Source organism: Scyliorhinus torazame, chromosome 5, assembly GCF_047496885.1.
Source record: "Scyliorhinus torazame isolate Kashiwa2021f chromosome 5, sScyTor2.1, whole genome shotgun sequence".
NCBI lineage: Eukaryota > Metazoa > Chordata > Chondrichthyes > Carcharhiniformes > Scyliorhinidae > Scyliorhinus > Scyliorhinus torazame.
In genome coordinates this window covers 187,823,236-187,845,642 of record NC_092711.1, presented here as the reverse complement: position 1 = coordinate 187,845,642, position 22,407 = coordinate 187,823,236, and the positions used below count along the sequence as shown (strand labels likewise).

At 48.4% G+C, this 22,407-nt stretch overlaps 1 non-coding gene across 1 annotated transcript; it reads right to left on the bottom strand.

The window, feature by feature from the left end:
- Positions 1–1,472: 1,472 nt before the first annotated feature.
- trnam-cau (transfer RNA methionine (anticodon CAU)) lies at positions 1,473–1,567 on the bottom strand. Its single transcript has 2 exons — positions 1,530–1,567; positions 1,473–1,508 (listed from the first exon to the last, which is right to left on the bottom strand). It is a non-coding gene; the product is annotated as a tRNA-Met (tRNA).
- Between the last annotated feature and the right edge of the window lie 20,840 nt (positions 1,568–22,407).

Sequence of the window (22,407 nt, the reverse complement as noted above, 5' to 3'; positions counted from 1 at the left end):
TTTCTTGCTGCTTGCACTGTTCTGTAAGTACCGCGCGCTCACCAATTGCTCCAGAGGAGCACATTTCAACAAGAAGCCTATCATTTTCCTTTCGTAGTTTTTTGGCAGCCGTCTTTTCCCCTCTGTGTTTGTTTGTTTGTGCCGTGTGTGTCAATGCTGCGGGCGAGTTGAGTGGCATGGGGGCGGGGGTAGGAATTTAATATAGTTAACGAGTTGCATATTAAATTATAGTTATTGTTACTAATAAAGATCATTGTTTTAAACTTAGAAACCTGGTGCCATGCAGTTATTGGGCAGCCACTAATATTAATCTTTATTGTCACAAGTAGGCTTACATTAATACTGTAATAAAGTTATTGTGGAAAGCCCAGAGTTGCCACATTCTGGTGCCTGGTTCGGGTACACGGCTGGATAATAAACAATGTCTGATTCAGCTAACAGGTCTTTCGGGTCTCGTGGCAGGAACCGGGGCACCCGGAGAAAATGAACGCAGCCACGGGAGAACGTGCAGTCAACACAGTCAGTGACCAAGCTGAGTATAGAACCTGTGACCTTGGATCTGTGAAGAAACAGTGCTAACCACTGTGCTACCGTGCCGCCCATAAGAATCTCAAGTGGTGCAGACATTGAACTGGTGCTGCTGGCATCCCTCCAGATCACAAGGCACCCGTCCAGCAATAGAGCAAACCAACTTCCTGTATGAAAACATCTGCTCCAGGTGAGGGTCAATCTCACAATCTCGGCATTGCTCGCTGTTTACACTATTGTATAAATCCCGCACGCACAACAATTGCACCACAGGCGCACGTTACACCAAACGTTCTATCATTTTCACATACATCGTTTTTTGACAGCCTTCTTTTCCCCTTTGTGTTTGTTTGTTTGTGCTCTGTGTGCCAATGGTGCGGGCGAGTTGAAGGTCATGGGGCGCGACTTGGAATTTGATCATAGTAAACGAGTTGCATTTGCTGTATAGTTAATTATAATTATTGATATTAAGAAAGGTAATTGTTTACAAACTTTGAAACCTGGTGACATTCAGTTATTGGGCAGTCAGTAATATGAATCTTTATTGTCACAGGTTGGCCTACATTAACACTGTAATAAAGTTATTGTGGAAAGCCCAGTGTTGCCATATTCCGGTACCTGGTTCAGGTACATGGCTGGATAATACAGAATGTCCACTTCAACTCATGGGGCATCTTTCTGGTCTCGTGAGAGGAACTGGAGCACCCGGAGAAAACAAACGCAGACACGGGAGAACATGCAGCGGCCACACAGACAGTGATCCAAGCTGAGTATAGATGCAGTGACCTTGGCACTGTGCAGGAACTGTGCAAACCACTGTGCTACCGTGACACCCATACTTATGCCCACCGGTACAGTAATTGAAAAGTGCTGCTGGCGTCGCTCCCAATCACAAGGCACCCGTCCAGCCTACTGAGCGAACCAACTTACTATATATAAAAATCTGCTCTAGGTGAGTATCGAACTCACAACCTCAGCATCGCTCATTGTTTGCACTGCTCTATGAGTACCGCGCGCTAACCAATTGCGCCACTGGAGCACATTATACCAAACGTCGAATCATTTTTACTTTCGCCGTTTTTTTCTCACCCGTCTTTTCCTCTCAGTGTTTGTTTGTTTGTGCCGTGTGTAGAACTGGCGTGGGCGAGTTGAGGGGCGCGGGGGTGGGGGGGGGGGGGGTTTGATCATAATTAATGAGTTGCATTTGCTGCATATTTAATTATAGTTATTGTTACTAATAAACATCATTGTATTAAAACTTTGAAACCTGGTGTCATACAGTTATTGGGCAGTCACTAATATTAATCTTTATTGTCACAAGTAGACTTACATTAGCACTGTAATAAAGGTATAGTGGAAAGCCCCGAGTTGCCACATCCCGGTGCCAGTTCGCGTACACTGCTGGATAATACACAATATCCTCTTCGGCTCATGGGACGTCTTTCGGGTCTTGTGAGAGGAACCGGAGCACCTGCAGAAAATGAGCACAGGCATGGGAGAACGTGCAGTGGACACACAGACAGTGACCAAGCTGAGTATAGAAATTGTGACCTTGGCATTGTGAAGTGTCAGTGCTAACCACTATGCTACCGTGCCGCCCCGAAGAAGCTCAACCGGTGCAGACATTGAACTGGTGCTGCTGGCGTCGCTCTAAATCACTGTGCAGAAACTGTGCTAACCACTGTGCTACCGTGCCACTCATACTTATGCCCACCGGTACAGTAATTGAAAAGTGCTGCTGGCATCGCTCCCAACCTCAGCATCACTCGCTGTATATGTACCGCGCTAACCGATTGCGCCACTGGACCACATTGTAACAAAAGTCCAATCATTTTTACTTTAGTCATTTTTTTGACACCCCTCCATTCCCCTCGGTGTTTGTTTGTTTGTGCCGTGTGTGTCAATGTTGCGACCGAGTTGAGTGGCATGGGGGCGGGGGTAGGAATTTGATCACAGTTGACGAGTTGCATTTGCTGCATATCTAATTATAATTATTGATATTAATAAAGATAATTGTGTTTAAACTTTGAAACCTGGTGACATGCAGTTATTGGTAAGTCAATAATATTAATCTTTATTGTCACAAGTAGTCTTACATTAACACTGCAATAAAGTTATTGTGAATAGCCCCGAATTGCCACGTTCAGGTACCTGGTTCGGGTGCATGGCTGTATAATACACAATGTCCACTTCGGCTAACGGGGCATCTTTCTGGTCTCGTGAGAGGAACCGGAGCACCAGGAGGAAACGAACGCATACAGGGGAGAACGTGCAGAAGCCACACAGTCAGTGCCCAAGCTGAGGATAGAGCCTGTGACCTTGGCACTGTGAGGAAACAGTGCTAACCACTGTCCTACAGTGCCGCCTATAATAATTTCAACCGGTACAGACATTGAACTTGTGCTGCTGGCATCGCACCAGATCACAAGGCACCAGTCCAACCAACTGAACAAATCAACTTCCTATATGAAAACATCTGCTCCAGGTGAGGGTTGAACTCACAATCTCGACATTGCTCGCTGTTTGCACTGTTGCATAATCCCGTGCGCTCACCAATTGCTCCACAGGCGTACATTACACCAAAAGTCCTATCACTTTTACTTTCATCGTTTTATGACATTCCTCTTTTCCCCTCGGTGTTTGTATGTTTGTGCCGTGTGTGTCAGTGGTGCGGGCGAGTTGAGGGGCATGGTGGCGGGGGTAAGAATTTGCTAACAGTTGACGAGTTGCATTTGTTGCACATTTAATTATAGTTATTGATATTAATAAAGAAAACTGTTTTTAAACTTAGAAAAGTGGTGACATGCAGCTATTGGGAAGTCAATACGATTCAACTTTATTGTCACAAGTAGTCTTACATTAACACTGTAATAAAGTTATTGTGGAAAGCCCGAGTTGCCACATTCCCATACCTGGCTGGATAATACAGAATGTTCACTTCGACTAACGGGACATCTTTGTGGTCCCGTGAGAGGAACCGGAACACACGGAGAAAACAAACACAGACACGGGAGAACGCGCAGAGGCCACACAGACAGTGATCCTAGCTGAGTAGAGAACCAGTGACCTTGACACTGTGAAGAAACAGTGCTAACCACTGTGCAACCGTGTCACCCATAATAAACTCAACCGGTACAGTAAGTGAACAGTGCTGCTGGCGTCGCTCCAAATCACAAGGCACTCGTCCAGCCAACTGAGCAAACCAACTTCCGCTATTAAAATATCTGCTCCAGGTGAGGGTCGAACTCACAACCTCGGCATAGTTCGCTATTTGCACTGCTGTATAAGTACTGCGCGCTAACCAATTACTCGACTGGAGCACATTATACCAACTGTCGAATCATTTTTACTTTCATCGTTTGATTGACACCCCTCTTTTCCCCTTGGTGTTTGTTTGTTTGTGCAGTGTGTGTAACTGGAGCGGGCGAATTGAGGGGCCTGTGGGCAGGGGTGGGAATTTGATCATTGTTAATGAGTTGCATTTGCTGCATATTTAATTATAGTTATTGGTACTAATAAAGATTATTGTGTTAAAACTTAGAAACCTGGTGACGTGCAGTTATTGGGCAGTCAGTATATTCATCTTTATTGTCACAAGTAGGCATGGGGCGTGGAAGCAATTTGATCATAGTTAACGAGTTGCATTTGCTGCATGTTTAATTATAGCTATTGATATTAATAAAGATAATTATGTTTAAACTTTGAAACCGGGTGACATGCAGTTTTGGGCAGTCTTTATCTTAATCCTTATTGTCACAAGTAGGCTTACATTAACACTGTAATAAAGTTATTGTGGAAAGTCCCGAGTTGCCACATTCCGGTTCCTGGTTTGGGTACACGGCTTAATAAAACAGAATTTCCACTTTGACTCACGGGACATCTTTTTGGTCTTGTGTGACAAGCCGGAGCACCAAGAGAAAATCAACGAAGACACTCGAGAACGTGCAGAGGCCACACAGTCAGTGACCAAGCTGAGTACAGAACCTGCGGCCTTGGCACTGTGAAGAAACAGTGCTAACCACTGCGCTACCGTGCCATCCAAAATCTCCACTGGTACAGTAATTGAACTGTGCTGCTGGCGTCGCTGCAAATCACAAGGCACCCGTCCAGCCAACTGAGCAAACCAAGTGCCTATATAAGAATATCTGCTCCCGGGGGGGAGGAGGGGCGGGGGGGGGGGGGTCGAACTCACAACTTCGGCATAGCTCGCTGTTTGCACTGCTGTACAAGTATTGTGCGCTAACCTGAGGCAGTTACCACAGTCGGTTCCAGTTCGGGTACAAGGCTGGATAATACAGGATGTCCTCTTCGGCGAACGTCTTTCGGGTATCCTGAGAGGAACCGGAGCACCCGGAGAAAATGAACGCAGACACGGCGGAGCGTGCGGAAGTCACACCGAAAGTGACCAAGCTGAGTATAGAACCTGTGACCTCGGCACTGTGAAGAAACAGTGCTAACCACCGTGCACCCGTACCCGTGCCACCCATAATCATCTCCACCGGTGCAGTAATTGAAAAGTGCTGCCGCCTTCGCTGCAAATCACAAGGCACCCGTTTCGCCAACTGAGCAAACCAAGTTCCCATACAAGAATATCTGCTCCAGATGAAGGATGAACTAACAACCTCGGAATAGCTCGCTGGTGGCACTGCTGTATACAATTGCAGTGCGCGAACCGATTGCGCCACTGGAGCACATGATACTGAATGTCCCATGGTTTTTACTTGCGTGGTTTTTCTAACGTCCCTCTTTTCCCCTTTGTGTTTGTTTATTTGTGCCGTGTGTGTAACTGGTGCGGGCGAGTTGAGGGGCCTGGGGGCTGGTGAGGGAATTTGATCATAGTTAACGAGTTGCATTTGGTGCATATTTAATTATACTTATTGGTAATAATAAAGATTATTGTGGTTAATCTTAGAATCCAGGTGACATGCAGTTATTGGGCAGTCCATAATATTAATCTTTATTGTCACAAGTAGGCTTACATTAACACTGTAATAAAGTAATTGTGGAAAGCCCCGAGTTGCCACATTCCGGTATCTGTTCGCGTACACGGCTGGATAATACACAATATCCTCTTAGGCTCATGGGACGTCTTTTGGGTCCCGTGAGAGGAACCGGAGCCTCTGGAGAAAATGAGCGCAGGCAGAGGAGAACGTGCAGTGGACACACAGACACAGGAGAACGCGCAGTGGGCACACAGACAATGACCAAGCTGAGTATAGAACCTGTGACCTTGGCACTGTGAAGTGTCAGTGCTAACCACGATACTACCGTGCCGCCCCCAGGAAGCTCAACCGGTGCAGACATTGAACTGGTGCTGCTGGCGTCGCTCCAAATCACAAGGCACCGGTCCAGCCAACTGAGCAAACCAATTTCCTATAATAACATTTCTGCTTCAGGTGAGAGTCGAACTCACAATCGCAGCATTTCTTGCTGCTTGCACTGTTCTGTAAGTACCGCGCGCTCACCAATTGCGCCAGAGGAGCACATTTCAACAAGAGGACAATCATTTTTCATTCGTAGTTTTTTGGCAGCCGTTTTTTCCCCTCTGTGTTTGTTTGTTTGTGCCGGGTGTGTCAATGGTGCGGGGGCGGGGGTAGGAATTTGATTAAAGTTGCATTTGCTGCATATTAAACTATAGTTATTGTTACTAATAAAGATCATTGTTTTGAACTTAGAAACCTGGTGCCATGCAGTTATTGGGCAGTCACTAATATTAATCTTTATTGTCACAATAGGCTTACATTAACACTGTGATAAAGTTATTGTGGAAAAGCCCGAGTTGCCACATTCCGGTGCCTGGTACGGGTACACGGCTGGATAATACACAATGTCTGATTCAGCTAACGGGTCTTTCGGGTCTCGTGGCAGGAACCGGAGGACCCGGAGAAAACGAACGCAGCCACGGGAGCACATGCAGAGTCAACACAGTCAGTGACCAAGCTGAGTATAGAACCTGTGACCTTGGAACTGAGGAAACAGTGCTACCACTGTGCTACCGTGCCGCCCATAAGAATCTCAAGCGGTGCAGACATTGAACTGCTGCTGCTGGCATCCCTCCAGATCACAAGGCACCCGTCGAGCAATAGAGCAAACCAACTTCCTGTATGAAAACATCTGCTCCAGGTGAGGGTCAAACTCACAATCTCGGCATTGCGCGCTCTTTACACTATTGTATCAATCCCGTGCGCTCATCAATTGCAACACAGGCGCACGTTACACCAAAAATCCTATCATTTTTACTTACATCGTTTTTTGACTGCCTTCTTTTCCCCTTTGTGTTTGTTTGTTTGTGCTCTGTGTGCCAATGATGCCGGCGAGTTGAAGGTCATGGGGCGGGATTCGGAATTTGATCATAGTAAACGAGTTGCATTTGCTGTATATTTAATTATTGTTATTGATATTAAGAAAGGTAATTGTTTACAAACTTTGAAACCTAGTGACATGCAGTTATTGGGCAGTCAGTAATATTAATCTTTATTGTCACAAGTTGGCTTACATTAACACTGTAATAAAGTTATTGTGGAATGCCCCGTGTTGCCATATTCCGGTACCTGGCTCAGGTACATGGCTCGATAATACAGAATGTCCACTTCAACTCATGGGGCATCTTTCTGGTCAAACCGGAGCACCAAGAGAAAATCAACGCAGACACTCGAGAACGTGCAGAGACCAAACAGTCAGTGACCAAGCTGAGTACAGAACCTGTGACCTTGGCACTGTGAAGAGACAGTGCTCACCAATGTGCTACCATGCCATCCAAAATCTCCACTGGTACAGTAATTGAACTGTGCTGCTGGTGTCGCTGCAAATCACAAGGCACCCATCCAGCCAACTGAGCAAACCAAGTGCCTATATAAGAATATCTGCTCCAGGGGACGGTCGAACTCACAACTTCGGCATAGCTCGCTGTTTGCACTGCTGTATAAATATCATGTGCTAACCTGAGGAAGGAGCAGTGCTCCGAGAGCCAGTGTTTGAAACAAACCTGTTGGACTTTAACCTGGTATTGGAAGACTTCTTACTGTGCTCACCCAGTCCAACGATGACATCTCCACATCGTGAGCTAACCGATTGTGCCACTGGAACACGCTATGCTGCCGTGCTGCCCATAATAATCTCAACCGGCACAGACATTGAGCTGGTGCTGCTCATATCGCTCCAGATCACAAGGGACCCATCCAGCCAACTGAGCAAACCAACTTCCTATATGAAAACATCTGCTCCAGGTGAGGGTCCAACTCACAATCTCGGCATTGCTCGTTGTTTGCACTGTTGTATGAATCCCGCGCGCTTACCACATTACACCAAAAGTCCTATCATTTTTACTTTTATCTATTTTTGACAGCCCTCTTTCCCCCTCTGTGTTTGTTTGTTTGTGCTCTGTGTGTCAATGGTGCGCGCGAGTTGAGGGGCATGAGGGCGGGGATGGGAATTTTATCATCGTTAACAAGTTGCATTTGCTGCATATTAAATTACAGTTATTGTTACAAATAAAGATCATTCTGCTTAAACTTAGAAACCTGGTGCCATGCAGTTATTGGGCAGTCACCAATATTAATCTTTATTGTCACAAGTAGGTTTACATGAACACTGTAATAAAGTTATTGTGGAAAGCCCCGAGCTGTCATATTCCGTTGCCTGGTTCGGGTACACGGCTGGATAATACACAATGTCTTATTCGGCTAACGGGTCTTTCGCGTCTCGTGGCAGGAACCGGAGCACCCGGAGAAAACGAACGCAGCCACGGGAGAACGTGCAGAGTCAACACAGTCAGTGACCAAGCTGAGTATAGAACCTGTGACCTTGGAACTGTGAAGAAACAATGCTAACCACTGTGCTACCGTGCAGCCCATGAGAATTTCAAGTGGTGCAGACATTGTACTGCTGCTGCTGGCATCCCTCCAGATCACAAGGCACCCGTCCAGCAATAGAGCAAACAAACTTCCTGTATGAAAACATCTGCTCCAGGTGAGGGTCAAACTCACAATCTCGGCATTGCTCACTGTTTACACTATTGTATAAATCCCATGCGCTCACCAATTGTGCCACAGGCGCACGTTACACCAAAAGTCCTATCATTTTTACTTACATCGTTTTTTGACAGCCCTCCTTTCCCCTTCGTGTTTGTTTGTTTGTGCTCTGTGTGCCAATGGTGCGGGCGAGTTGAAGGTCATGGGGCGGGACTCAGAACTTGATCATAGATAACGAGTTGCATTTGCTGTCTATTTAATTATAGTTATTGATATTAAGAAAGGTGAGTGTTTACAAACTTTGAAACCTGGTGACATGCTGTTATTAGGCAGTTAATAATATTAATCTTTACAAGTCGGCTTACATTAACACTGTAATAAAGTTATTGTGGAAAGCCCCGTGTTGCCACATTCCGGTACCTGGATCAGGTACATGGCTGGATAATACAGAATGTCCACTTCAACTCATGGGCCATCTTTCTGATCTCGTGAGAGGAACTGGAGTACCCGGAGAAAACGAACGCAGACACGGGAGAACATGCAGAGCCCACACAGACAGTGATCCAAGCTGAGTATAGAACCTGTGACGTTGGAATTGTGAAGAAACAGTACTAACCACTGTGCTACCGTGCCGCCCATAAGAATCTCAAGTGGTGCAGACATTGAACTGCTGCTGCTGGCATCCCTCCAGATCACAAGGCACCCGTCCAGCAATAGAGCAAATCAACTTTCTGTATGAAAACATCTGCTCCAGGTGAGGGTCAAACTCACAATCTCGGCAGTGCTCGCTGTTTATACTATTGTATAAATCCCGCGTGCTCACCAATTGCGCCACAGGCGCACGTTACACAAAAAGTTCTATCATTTTTACTTACATCGTTTTTTGACAGCCCTCTTTTCCCCTTTGTGTTTGTTTGTTTGTGCCCTGTGTGCCAATGGTGCGGGCGAGTTGAAGGTCATGGGGCGGGACTCGCAATTTGGCCACAGTAAACGAGTTGCATTTCCTGTATATTTAATTATAGTTATTGATATTAAGAAAGGTAATTGTTTACAAACTTTGAAACCTGGTGACATGCAGTTATTGGGCAGTCAGTAATATTAATATTATTGTCACAAGTCGGCTTACATTAACACTGTAATAAAGTTATTGTGGAAAGCCACGTGTTGCCACATTCCGATACCTGGTTCAAGTGCATGGCTGGATAATACAGAATGTCCACTTCAACTCATGGGGTATCTTTCTGGTCTCGTGAGGGGAACCGGAGCACCCGGAGAAAACAAACGCAGACACGGGAGAACATGCAGGGGCCACACAGACAGTGAGTCAAGCTGAGTATAGATCCAGTGACCTTGGCACTGTGCAGAAACTGTGCTAACCACTGTGCTACCGTGCCACCCATACTAATGTCCACCGGTACAGTAATTGAAACGTGCTGCTGGCGTCGCTCCCAATCACAAGGCACCCGTCCAGCCCACTGAGCGAACCAACTTCCTATATGAAGATATCTGCTACAGGTGAGGATCGAACTCACAGCCTCAGCATCTCTCGCTGTTTGCACTGCTGCATAAGTACCGCGCGCTAACCGATTGGCCACTAGAGCACATTATACCAAACGCGAATCATTTTTACTTTCAACGTTTTTTTGACACCCCTCTTTACCCCTCAGTGTTTGTTTCTTTGTGCCGTGTGTGTAACTGGTGCGGGTGAGTTGAGGGGCGCGGGGGGGGGGGGGGGGGGGGTTGATCATACTCAACGAGTTGCATTTGCTGCATATTTAATTATAGTCATTATTACTAATAAAGATCATTATATTTAAACTTAGAAACCTTGTGACATGCAGTTATTGGGCAGTCACTAATATTAATCTTTATTGTCACAAGTAGGCTTACATTAACACTGTAATAAAGTTATTGTGGAAAGCCCGAGCTGCCACATTCCGATACCTGTTCGTGGCTGGATAATACACAATATCCTCTTTGGCTCAGGTCTTTCGAGAAGAACCTGGCCACCTGGAGAAATTGAGCGCAAGCATGGGAGAACGTGTAGTGGACACACAGACAGTGACCCAGCTGAGTATAGAACCTGTGACTTTGGCATTGTGAACTGTCAGTACTAACCACTACGCTACCGTGCCGCCCCCAAGCAGCTCAACCGGTGCAGACATTCAACTGGTGCTGCTGGCGTCGCACCAAATCACAAGGCACCGGTCCAGCCAACTGAGCAAACCAATTTCCTATATTAAAATTTCTGCTTCAGGTGAGAGTCGAACTCACAATCACAGCATTTCTTGCTGCTTGCACTGTTCTGTAAGCACCGCGCGCTCACCAATTGCGCCAGAGTAGCACATTTCAACAAGAGGCCTATCATTTTTCTTATTCGTAGTTTTTTGACAGCCGTCTTTTCCCCTCTGTGTTTGCTTGTTTGTGCCGTGTGTGCCAATGGTGCTGGCGAGTTGAGTGGCATGGTGGCGGGGGTAGGAATTTGATTATAGTTAACAAGTTGCATTTGTTGCATATTAAATTATAGTTAATGTTACTGATAAAGATCATTGTGTTTAAACTTAGAAACCTGATGCCATGCAGTTATTGGGCAGTCACTAATATTAATCTTTATTGTCACAAGTAGGATTACATTAACACTGCAATAAAGTTATTGTGGAAAACCCCGAGTTGCCACATTCCAGTGCCTGGTTCGGGTACACGGCTGGATAATAAACAATGTCTTATTCGGCTAACGGGTCTTTCGGGTCTCGTAGCAGTAACCGGAGCACCCGATGAAAACGAACGCAGCCACGGGAGAACGTGCAGACTCAACACAGTCAGTGACCAAGCTGAGTATAAAACCTGTGACCTTGGAATTGTGAAGAAACAGTGCTAACCACTGTTCTACCGTGCCGCCCATAAGAATTTCAAGCGGTGCAGACATTGAACTGCTGCTGCTGGCATCCCTCCAGATAACAAGGCACCCGTCCAGCAATAGGGCAAACCAACTTCCTATATTTGAACATCTGCTCCAGGTGAGGGTCAAACTCACAATCTCGGCATTGCTCGCTGTTTACACTATTGTATAAATACCGTGCGCTCACCAATTGCGCCACAGACGCACATTACATCAAAAGTGCTATCATTTTTACTTACATCGTTTTTTGACAGCCCTCCTTTCCCCTTTGTGTTTGTTTGTTTGTGCTCTGTGTGCCAATGGTGCGGGCGAGTTGAAGGTCATGGGGCGAGCCTCGGAATTTGATCATAGTAAACGAGTTGCATTTGCTGTCTATTTAATTATAGTTATTGATATTAAGAAAGGTAATTGTTTATAAACTTTGAAACCTGGTGACATGCAGTTATTGGGCAGTCAGTAATATTAATCTTTATTGTCACAAGTCCGCTTACATTAACACTGTAATAAAGTTATTGTGGAAAGCCACGTGTTGTCACATTCCGGTACCTGGTTCGGGTACATGGCTGGATAATACAGAATGTCCACTTCAACTCATGGGGCATTTTTCTGGTCGCGTGAGAGGAAACGGAGCACCCGGAGAAAACGAACGCAGACACGGGAGAACATGCAGAGGCCACACAGACAGTAATCCAAGCTGAGTATAGATCCAGTGACCTTGGCACTGTGCAGAAACTGTGCTAACCACTGTGCTACCGTGCCACCCATACTAATGTCCACCGGTACAGTAATTGAAAAGTGCTGCTGGCATCGCTCCCAATCACAAGGCGCCCGTCCAACCGACTGAGAGAACCAAATTCCTATATAAAAACGTTTTCTCTAGGTGAGGATCGAATTCACAACCTCAGCATCGCTGGCGTTTTTCACTGCTGCATAAAAAACGCGCGCTAACCGATTGCGCCACTGGAGCACATTACACCAAATGTCGAATCATTTTTACTTTCGACGTATTTTTGACACCGTCGTTTCCTCTCAGTGTTTGTTTGTTTGTGCCGTGTGTGTAACTGGCGTGGGCGAATTGCGGGGCGGGGGTAGGGGGGTGGTGGGGGTGGGGGGCGGGGCGTTTGATCATACTTAACGAGTTGCATTTGCTGCATATTTAATTATAGTTATTGTTACCAATAAAGATCATTGTATTTAAACTTAGACACCTGGTGACATGATGTTATTGGGCAGTTACTAATATTAATATTTATTATCACATGTAGGTGTACATTAACACTGTAATAAAGTTATTGTGGAAAGCCCCGAGATTCCACATTCCGGTACCTGGTTCGGTACACGGCTGGATAATACAGAATATCCACTTCAACTAACGGGACATCTTTCTGGTCTTGTGCGAGGAACCGGAGCACTCGGAGAAAACAAACTCAGTCACGGGAGAACATGCAGAGGCCACACAGAGAGTGGTCCAAGCTGAGTATAGATCCAGTGACCTCGGCACTGCGAAGAAACAGTGCTAACCTTTGTGCTACCGTATCACCCATAATAATTTCAACCGGCACAGTAAGTGAACAGTGCCGCTGGCATCGCTCCAAATCACAAGGCATCCGTCCAGCCAACTGAGCAAACCAACTTCCCATATAAGAACAGGAGCACGGGAAAAAGCCCGCACTTTCCACTAAGCCGGCCCAGCCCCCTCTGGTGCAGCTCCCTCTCATGGTCTGATCCCAGTTCCCCCAATTCGGGCCTCCCCTCTTCCCTCACCCCCCCCACCCCCAATGCGGCCCCCTCTTCCAACCACCGACGCCCACACTCTCACCAACCCACCCACTACGAACATTTCCCCTTACCCCACCCAGCACCCAAACAAAAAAACAGTACCAAACAGAACAGAACATCCCCCCAAAACACAACAATCACATCAATCCCCTCCCGACATCCCCTCGCAACCGACCCTCTATCAGAGTCCAACTTTTCGGCCTGGATAAAGGTCCACGCCTCCTCCGGCGTCTAAAAGTAGTGGTGGCGGTCCTTGAAAGTGACCCACAGTAGTGCCAGCTGTGGCATGCGTGGCGACATTCCAAATGTAACCCCCTTCCGATGCAGAGCCGCCTTAGCCCCATTGTACCCGGCCCTCTTCTTAGCCAACTCCACGCTCCAGTCCTGGTATATCTGGACCCGTGCATTCTCCCACCTGCTACTCCGCTCCTTCTTTGCCCACCTTAGGACACACTCCCTGTCCACGAAGCAGTGGAACCGCACCAGCACCACCTGCTTGGGCCTACTCGCAAGGTCTCAGTGGGCCCCCTCCAGCTCCTGGGGCTTCGGAAAAGCCCCCGCGCCCATCAATGTGTTTAGCATTGTGACCACGTATGCTCCAACATCCGACCCCTCCAATCCCTCCGGGAGACCCAGAATCCGCAAGTTCTTCCTCCTTGAACGATTCGCCATGTCCTCAAACTTCTCCTGCCATTTCTTATGCATCGCCTCGTGCTCCACTACCTTAACTGCCAGTCCCAAGATCTCGTCCTCATTCTCTGAGGCCTTTTGCCGCACCTCCCGAATCGCCACCCCTTGGGCCTTCTGGGTCTCGCGCAGCTTGTCTATAGAAGCCTTCATCGGCTCTAACAGCTCTGCCTTCAGCTCCGTGAAGCAGCGCTGGAGAAACTCCTGCTGTTCCTGTGACTGCTGCGCCCACGCTGCCTGGTCTCCACTCGACGCCATCTTGGTTTTCCTCCCTCGCACTTTACGCTGCTCCAAAACTAATTTTTTTCCCCACTCCACTCCTGGTCCAATTCATACAGTGCCAGGGAAATGTTACTGTCACCTTCCCACACTGGGAACCGTCGAACAAATGCCGCTGGGGGCCTTAAAAAGAGCCCAAAAGTCAATTTCTGGCGGGAGCTGCCGAACGTGCGACCTAGCTCTGCATAGCCACAATCGGAAGTCCGGGCAGTCACTAATATTAACCTTTATTGTCACAGGTAGGCTTACATTAACACTGTAATTAAGTTATTGTGGAAAACTCCGAGTTGCCACATTCCGATACATGGCTGGATAACACACAATGTCCTATTCGGCCAACAGGACGTCTTTCGGGTCTCGAGACAGGAACCGGAGTACCCGGAGAAAAGGAACACAGACACGGGAGAACGTGGAGAGGCCACACAGTCAGTGACCAAGCTAAGAATAGAACCTGTGACCCTGGAACTGTGAAGAAACCGTGCTAACCACTGTGCTACCATGCCGCCCATCAGAATTTCAACCGGTACAGACATTGAACTGGTGCTGCTGGCATCCCTCCAGATCACAAGGCACCCATCCAGACAATAGAGTAAACCAACTTCCCATATGAAAACATCTGCTCCAGGTGAGGGTCAAACTCACAATCTCGGAATTGCTCGCTGTTTACCTATTGACTAAATCCCGCACGCTCACCAAATGCGCCACAGGCTCACATTACACCAAAGGTCCTATCATTTTTACTTTCTTTGTTTTTTGCAGCCCTCTTTTCCCCTCTGTGTTTGTTTCTTTGTGCTCTGTGTGCCAATGGTGCGGACGGGTTGAGGGGCATGGGGCGGGGTTTAGAATGTGATCATAGTTAATGAGTTGTATTTGCTGCATATTTAATTATAGTTATTGATATTAAGAAAGATCATTGTTTTGAAACTTTGAAACCTGATGACATGCAGTTATTGGGCAGTCACGAATATTAATCTTTATTGTCACAAGTAGGCTTACATTAACACTGTAATAAAGCTATTGTGGAAAGCCCGAGATGCCACATTCCGGTACCAGTTCGTGTACACTGCTCGATAATACACAATATCCGCTTCGGCTCATGGGACATCTTTCGGGTCCAGTGAGAGGAACCGCAGCACGTGGAGAAAATGAGCACCGGCATGGGAGAACGTGCAGTGGACACACAGAGAGTGACCAAGCTGAGTATAAAACCTGTGACCTTGGCATTGTGAATTGTCAGTGCAAACCAATATGCTGACGTGCCGCCCCCAAGGAACTCAACCGGTGCAGACATTGAACTGGTGCTGCTGGTGTCACTCCAAATCACAAGGCACCTGTCCAAGCAACTTTGCCAACCAACTTCCTATATGAAAACATCTGCTCCAGGAAACGGTCAAACACACAACATCGGCATCGCTCGCTGTTTGCACTGCTGTAAAAGTACCGTGCGCTAACCGATTGCGCCACTGGAGCACATCATGCCAGATGTCGAATCATTTTTACTTTCATCGTTTTGTGACAGCCGTCTTTTCCTCTCAGTGTTTGTTTGTTTGTGCTGTGTGTGTTACTGGTGCGGGCAGGTTGAGGGGCATGGGGGCGGGGGGGGGGGGGGGGAGGAGGGGATGGGGGGGGGGGGGGGGGAGGAATTTGTTTATCGTTGGGAGGTACATTTGCTGCATATTAAAGTCTAGTTATTGATATTAATCAGCATAATTGTGTTTAAACTTTGAAACCTGGTGACATGCAGTTATTGGGCAGTCAACAATATTAATCTTTATTGTCACAAGTCGGTGTACATGAACACTGTAATAAAGTTATTGTGGAGTTGCCACATTGCGGTACAAGGTTCGGGTACACGGTTGGATAATACAGAATGTCCACTTCCACTAATGGGACATCTTTCTGGTCTCGTGAGAGGAACCGGAACACCCGGACAAAACAAATGCAGACACGGGAGAACATGCAGAGGCCACACGGACAGTGATGCAAGCTGAGCATAGCTCTGAGTGCAGAAGCTGTGACCTTGGCACTGTGAACAAACAGTGCTAACCACTGTGCTACCGTGCCACACATAATAATCTCAACCGGTAGAGTAAGTGAACAGCACTGCTGGCGTCGCTCCAAATCACAAGTTCAGCTAACTGAGCAAACCAACTTCCTAAATAAGAATATGCGCGCTAGGTGAGGGTCGATCTCACAATCTCTGCATTGTTCCCTGTTTGCATTGCTGTATAAGTACTGCGCGCTATCCCATTGCGGCACTGGAGCACATTATACCAAACGTCGAATCGCTTTTACTTTTGACGTTTTTAAAAAAATATATTTTATTCAAGATTTTTTGGCCAAACATGACAGTACATTGTGTATCCTTTACACAGCAATATAACAATATAAATAACAATGGCCAGTTTTAAACAAATAAATAAATAATATATAAACCGAAGCAAAAACCAAACTAAATGGCAACTGCCTTGTCAAAAATAAATACTCTCCAAAGATACAATCCAACAGTCCAATATACATTACATAAAACAAGTGCCTATACACATACAATAACATCCCTGAGAGTCCGTCCGATTCCTCCCCCCACCTCCCCCCCCCCCCCCTCCCCCCTGGGTTGCTGCTGTTGTCTTCTTCTTTCCCATTCCCTCTATCTTTCTGTGAGGTAGTTGACGAACGGTTGCCACCGCCTGGTGAACCCTTGAGCCGATCCCCTTAGGACGAACTTAATCCGTTCCAACGTTATAAACCCTGCCATGTCATTTATCCAGGTCTCCACACCCGGGGGCTTGGCTTCCTTCCACATCAACAGTATCCTGCGCCGGGCTACTAGGGACGCAAAGGCCAAAACATCAGCCTATTTCGCCTCCTGCACTCCCGGCTCTTCTGCAACCCCGAATATAGCCAACCCCCAGCTTGGTTCGACCTGGACCCCCACCACCTTCGAAAGCACCTTTGTCACCCCCACCCAAAACCCCTATAGTGACGGACATGACCAGAACATGTGGGTGTGATTCGCTGGGCTTCTCGAGCATCTCGCACACCTATCCTCTACTCCAAAAAATTTACTGAGCCGTGCTCCAGTCATATGCGCCCTGTGTAACACCTTAAATTGTATCAGGCTTAGCCTGGCACACGAGGACGATGAGTTTACCCTACTTAGGGCATCAGCTCACAGCCCCTCTTCAATCTCCTCCCCAGCTCCTCTTCCCATTTCCCTTTCAGCTCATCTACCATAACCTCCCCCTCATCCCTCATTTCCCTATATATGTCTGATACCTTACCGTCCCCCACCCATGTCTTTGAGATCACTCTGTCCTGCAGCTCCTGCGTCGGGAGCTGCGGGAATTCCCTCACCTGTTGCCTCGCAAAAGCCCTCAGTTGCATATACCGGAATGCATTCCCTTGGGGCAACCCATATTTTTCGGTCAGCGCTCCCAGACTTGCAAACGTCCCATCTACGAACAGATCTCTCAATTGTGTTACCCCTGCTCTTTGCCATGTTCCAAATCCCCCATCCATTCTCCCCGGAACAAACCTATGGTTATTTCTTATCGGGGACCGCACCGAGGCTCCCGTCTTTCCCCTATGCCGTCTCCACTGCCCCCAAATTTTCAGTGTAGCCACCACCACCGGGCTTGTGGTGTATTTCTTCAGTGAGAACGGCAACGGCGCCGTCACCATAGCTTGTAGGCTAGTCCCCCTACAGGACGCCCTCTCCAACCTCTTCCACGCCGCTCCCTCCTCTTCTCCCATCCACTTACACACCATTGAGATATTGGTGGCCCAGTAGTACTCACTTAGGCTCGGTAGTGCCAGCCCCCCCCCCTATCCCTACTACGTTGCAAAAATCCCCTCCTCACTCTCGGGGTCTTCCCGGCCCACACAGAACTCTTCTCAATTCTTTTGAAAAAAGCCTTCGTGATCACCACCGGGAGGCACTGAAACACAAAAAGGAATCTCTGGAGGACCACCATTTTAAACGCCTGCACCCTCCCTGCCAGTGACAGGGACACCATGTCCCATCTCTTAAAGTCCTCCTCCATCTGTTCCACCAACCGCGTTAAATTTAGCCGATGCAATGTACCCCAATTCTTGGCTATCTGGATCCCCAAGTACCGAAAGTCCCTTGTTACCTTCCTCAATGGTAAGTCCTCTATTTCTCTGCTCTGCTCCCCTGGATGCACCACAAACAACTCACTTTTCCCCATGTTCAATTTATATCCTGAAAATTCTCCAAACTCCCCAAGTATCTGCATTATCTCTGGCATCCCCTCCGCCGGGTCTGCCACATACAACAACAAATCGTCCGCATACAGAGATACCCGGTGTACTTCTCCTCCCCTGAGTACTCCCCTCCACTTCCTGGAACCCCTCAATGCTATTGCCAGGGGCTCAATCGCCAGTGCAAACAATAATGGGGATAGAGGACATCCCTGCCTCGTTCCTCTATGGAGCCGAAAATATGCAGACCCCCGTCCATTCGTGACCACGCTCGCCATCGGGGCCCTATACAGCAGCTGTACCCATCTAATATACTCATCTCCAAAGCCAAATCTCCTCAGCACCTCCCACAAATAATCCCACTCCACTCTATCAAATGCTTTCTCGGCATCCATCGCCACCACTATCTCCGCTTCCCCCTCTGGTGGGGGCATCATCATTACCCCTAGCAGCCTCCGTATATTCGTATTCAGCTGTCTCCCCTTCACAAACCCAGTTTGGCCCTCATGGACCACCCCCGGGACACAATCCTCTATCCTCATTGCCATTACCTTGGCCAGAATCTTAGCGTCCACGTTCAGGAGGGAAATAGGCCTATAGGACCCGCATTGCAGCGGGTCTTTTTCCTTCTTTAGGAGAAGCGATATCGTTGCCTCTGACATAGTCGGGGGCAGCTGCCCCCTTTCCCTCGCCTCATTAAAGGTTCTCATCAGTAGCGGGGCCAGCAAGTCACATATTTCCTGTAAAATTCAACTGGGAATCCGTCCGGACCCGGGGCCTTCCCCACCTGCATGCTCCTAATTCCTTTCACTACTTCCTCCATTTCGATCTGTGCTCCCAGTCCCACCCTCTCCTGCTCCTCCACCTTAGGAAATTCCAGCTGGTCCAGAAAACACATCATTCTCTCCTTCCCGTCCGGGGGCTGAGCTTCATATAATCTTTCATAGAATGCCTTGAACACTCCGTTCACTCTCTCTGCTCCCCGCTCCATCTCTCCCTCCTCATCCCTCACTCCCCCTATCTCCCTTGCTGCTCCCCTTTTCCTCAGTTGGTGGGCCAGCAACCTGCTCGCCTTCTCCCCATATTCGGACTGTACACCCTGTGCCTTCCTCCACTGTGCCTCTGCAGTACCCGTAGTCAGCAAATCAAATTCTACATGTAGCCTTTGCCTTTCCTTGTACAGTCCCTCCTCCGGTGCCTCCGCATATTGCCTGTCCACCCTCAGAAGTTCTTTCAGCAACCGCTCCCGTTCCCTACCCTCCTGCTTTCCTTTATGTGCCCTGATTGATATCAGCTCCCCTCTCACCACTGCCTTCAGCGCCTCCCAGACCACTCCCACCTGGACCTCCCCATTATCATTGAGTTCCAAGTACCTTTCAATACACCCCCTCACCCTTAAACACACCCCTTCATCCGACATTAGTCCCATGTCCATTCTCCAGGGTGGACGCTGTTCTTTTTCCTCCCCTATCTCCAAGTCCACCCAATGTGGAGCGTGGTCCGAAATAGCTATAGCCGTATACTCCGTCCCCGTCACCTTCGGGATCAGCACTCTTCCCAAAACAAAAAAGTCTATTCGCGAATAAAGTTTGTGGACATCGGAGAAAAACGAAAACTCCTTACTCCTAGGTCTACTAAATCTCCATGGGTCAACTCCTCCCATCTGCTCCATAAAGTCCTTAAGCACCTTGGCTGCTGCTGGCCTCCTTCCGGTCCTGGACCTCGATCTGTCCAGCCCTGGTTCCAGCACCGTGTTAAAATCTCCACCCATTACCAACTTCCCCACCTCTAGGTCCGGGATACGTCCTAACATGCGCCTCATAAAGTTGGCATCATCCCAGTTCGGGGCATACACGTTCACTAAGACCACCGCCTCCCCCTGTAATTTGCCATTCACCATCACGTATCTGCCCCCACTATCCGCCACTATGGTCTTTGCCTCAAACATTACCCGCTTCCCCACTAATATAGCCACCCCCCTGTTTTTCGCATCTAGCCCCGAATGAAACACCTGCCCCACCCATCCTTTGCGTAGTCTGACCTGGTCTATCAGTTTCAAATGCGTCTCCTGTAGCATAACCACATCTGCCTTAAGTTTCTTTAGGTGTGCGAGTACCCGTGCCCTCTTTATCGGCCCGTTCAGCCCTCTCACATGCCACGTGATCAGCCGGGTTGGGGGGCTCTTTACCCCCCCCCCCCCCCTTGTCGACTAGCCATCCCCTTTTATCCAGCTCCTCACCCGGTTCCCACGCAGCTGTGTCCCCCCCCAGGCGGTGCCCCCCCGCCCCGCCCACCCCACCCCATACCAGCTCCCCCTTCTCCCCAGCAGCAGCAACCCAGTAAACCCCCCCCCCCTCACCCCCCCCCCCCGCTAGATCCCCCACTAGCGTAATTGCACCCCCCATGTTGCTCCCAGAAGTCAGCAAACTCTGGCCGACCTCGGCTTCCCCCCGTGACCTCGGCTCGCACTGTGCGACGCCTCTTCCTTCTTGCTTCCCTTTTCCCGCCATAATTATCATAGCGCGGGAACAAAGCCCGCGCTTTCGTTTTGGCCCCGCCCCCAATGGCCGACGCCCGCAGCTCCTCCCCCTCCCTCCCCCACAACATGGGGAAGAGAGAAAAGTTACCGGGTCGCAGAATTAACAACATAAAAATCATCTCTCCCCCCCCCTTTTTCCCCCCTCTTCGCCCCCCATATTCGCCCCACCACTTTGTCTCAAACGTTCTTTTTTATAACCCACTTATTCCAATTTCTCTTCAACAATAAATGTCCACGCCTCATCCGCCGTTTCAAAGTAGTGGTGCTTCCCTTGATGTGTGACCCACAGTCTTGCCGGCTGCGGCATTCCAAATTTGACCTTCTTTTTATGAAGCACCGCCTTGGCCCGATTAATGCTCGCCCTCCTTCTCGCCACCTCCGCACTCCAATCTTGATATACGCGGATCACCGCGTTCTCCCACCTACTGCTCCGAGTTTTCTTTGCCCATCTGAGGACCATCTCTCTGTCCTTATATCGGAGGAATCTCACCACTATGGCTCGGGGAATTTCTCCAGCCCTTGGTCTTCGCACCATCACTCGATATGCTCCCTCCACCTCCAACGGACCCGTCGGGGCCTCCGATCCCATTAACGAATGCAGCATCGTGCTCACATATGCCCCGACGTCCGCCCGTTCTGCACCCTCGGGAAGACCAAGAATCCTTAAATTCTTCCTCCTCGCATTATTCTCCAGCACCTCCAGCCTTTCCACACATCGTTTATGGTGTGCTTCGTGCATCTCTGTCTTCACCACCAGGCCCTGTATATCGTCCTCGTTCTTGGCAGCCTTTGCCTTCACGACCCGAAGCTCCTGCTCCTGGGTCTTTTGCTCATCTTTTAGCCCTTCAATCGCCTGTAATATCGGGGCCAACAGCTCCTTCTTCATCTCCTTTTTAAGTTCTTCCACGCAGCATTTCAAAAACTCGTGTTGTTCAGGGCCCCATATTAAACTGCCACCTCCCGACGCCATCTTGGTTCGTGCTTGCCTTCCTTGCCGCTGCTCTAAAGGATCCACCGCAATCCGGCCACTTTCCTCTCCTTTTTCCATCCGTGTCCAGGGAGGATTCCCTTCTGGTTTACCGCACAGTGCTTTTAGCCGTTAAAATTGCCGTTGGGGCTTATTAAGAGCCCAAAAGTCCGTTCCACCGGGAGCTGCCGAAACGTGCAACTTAGCTGGTCATCGCCGCACCCGGAAGTCACTTTCGACGTTTTTTTGACATGCCTCTTTTCCCCTGTGTGTGTTTGTTTGTGCCATGTGAGTAACCGGTGCGGGCGAGTTGAGGGCTGGGGGCGGGGTGGTATTTTGATCATAGTTAACAAGTTGCATTTGGTGCATATTTAATTATAGTTATTGTTACTAAAAAAGATTATTCTGTTTAAACTTAGAAACCTGGTGACATGCAGTTACTGGGCAGTCACTAATATTGATCATTATTGTCACAAGTAGGCTTACATTAACAGTGTAATAAAGTTATTGTGGAAAGCCGCAATTTGCCTCATACAGG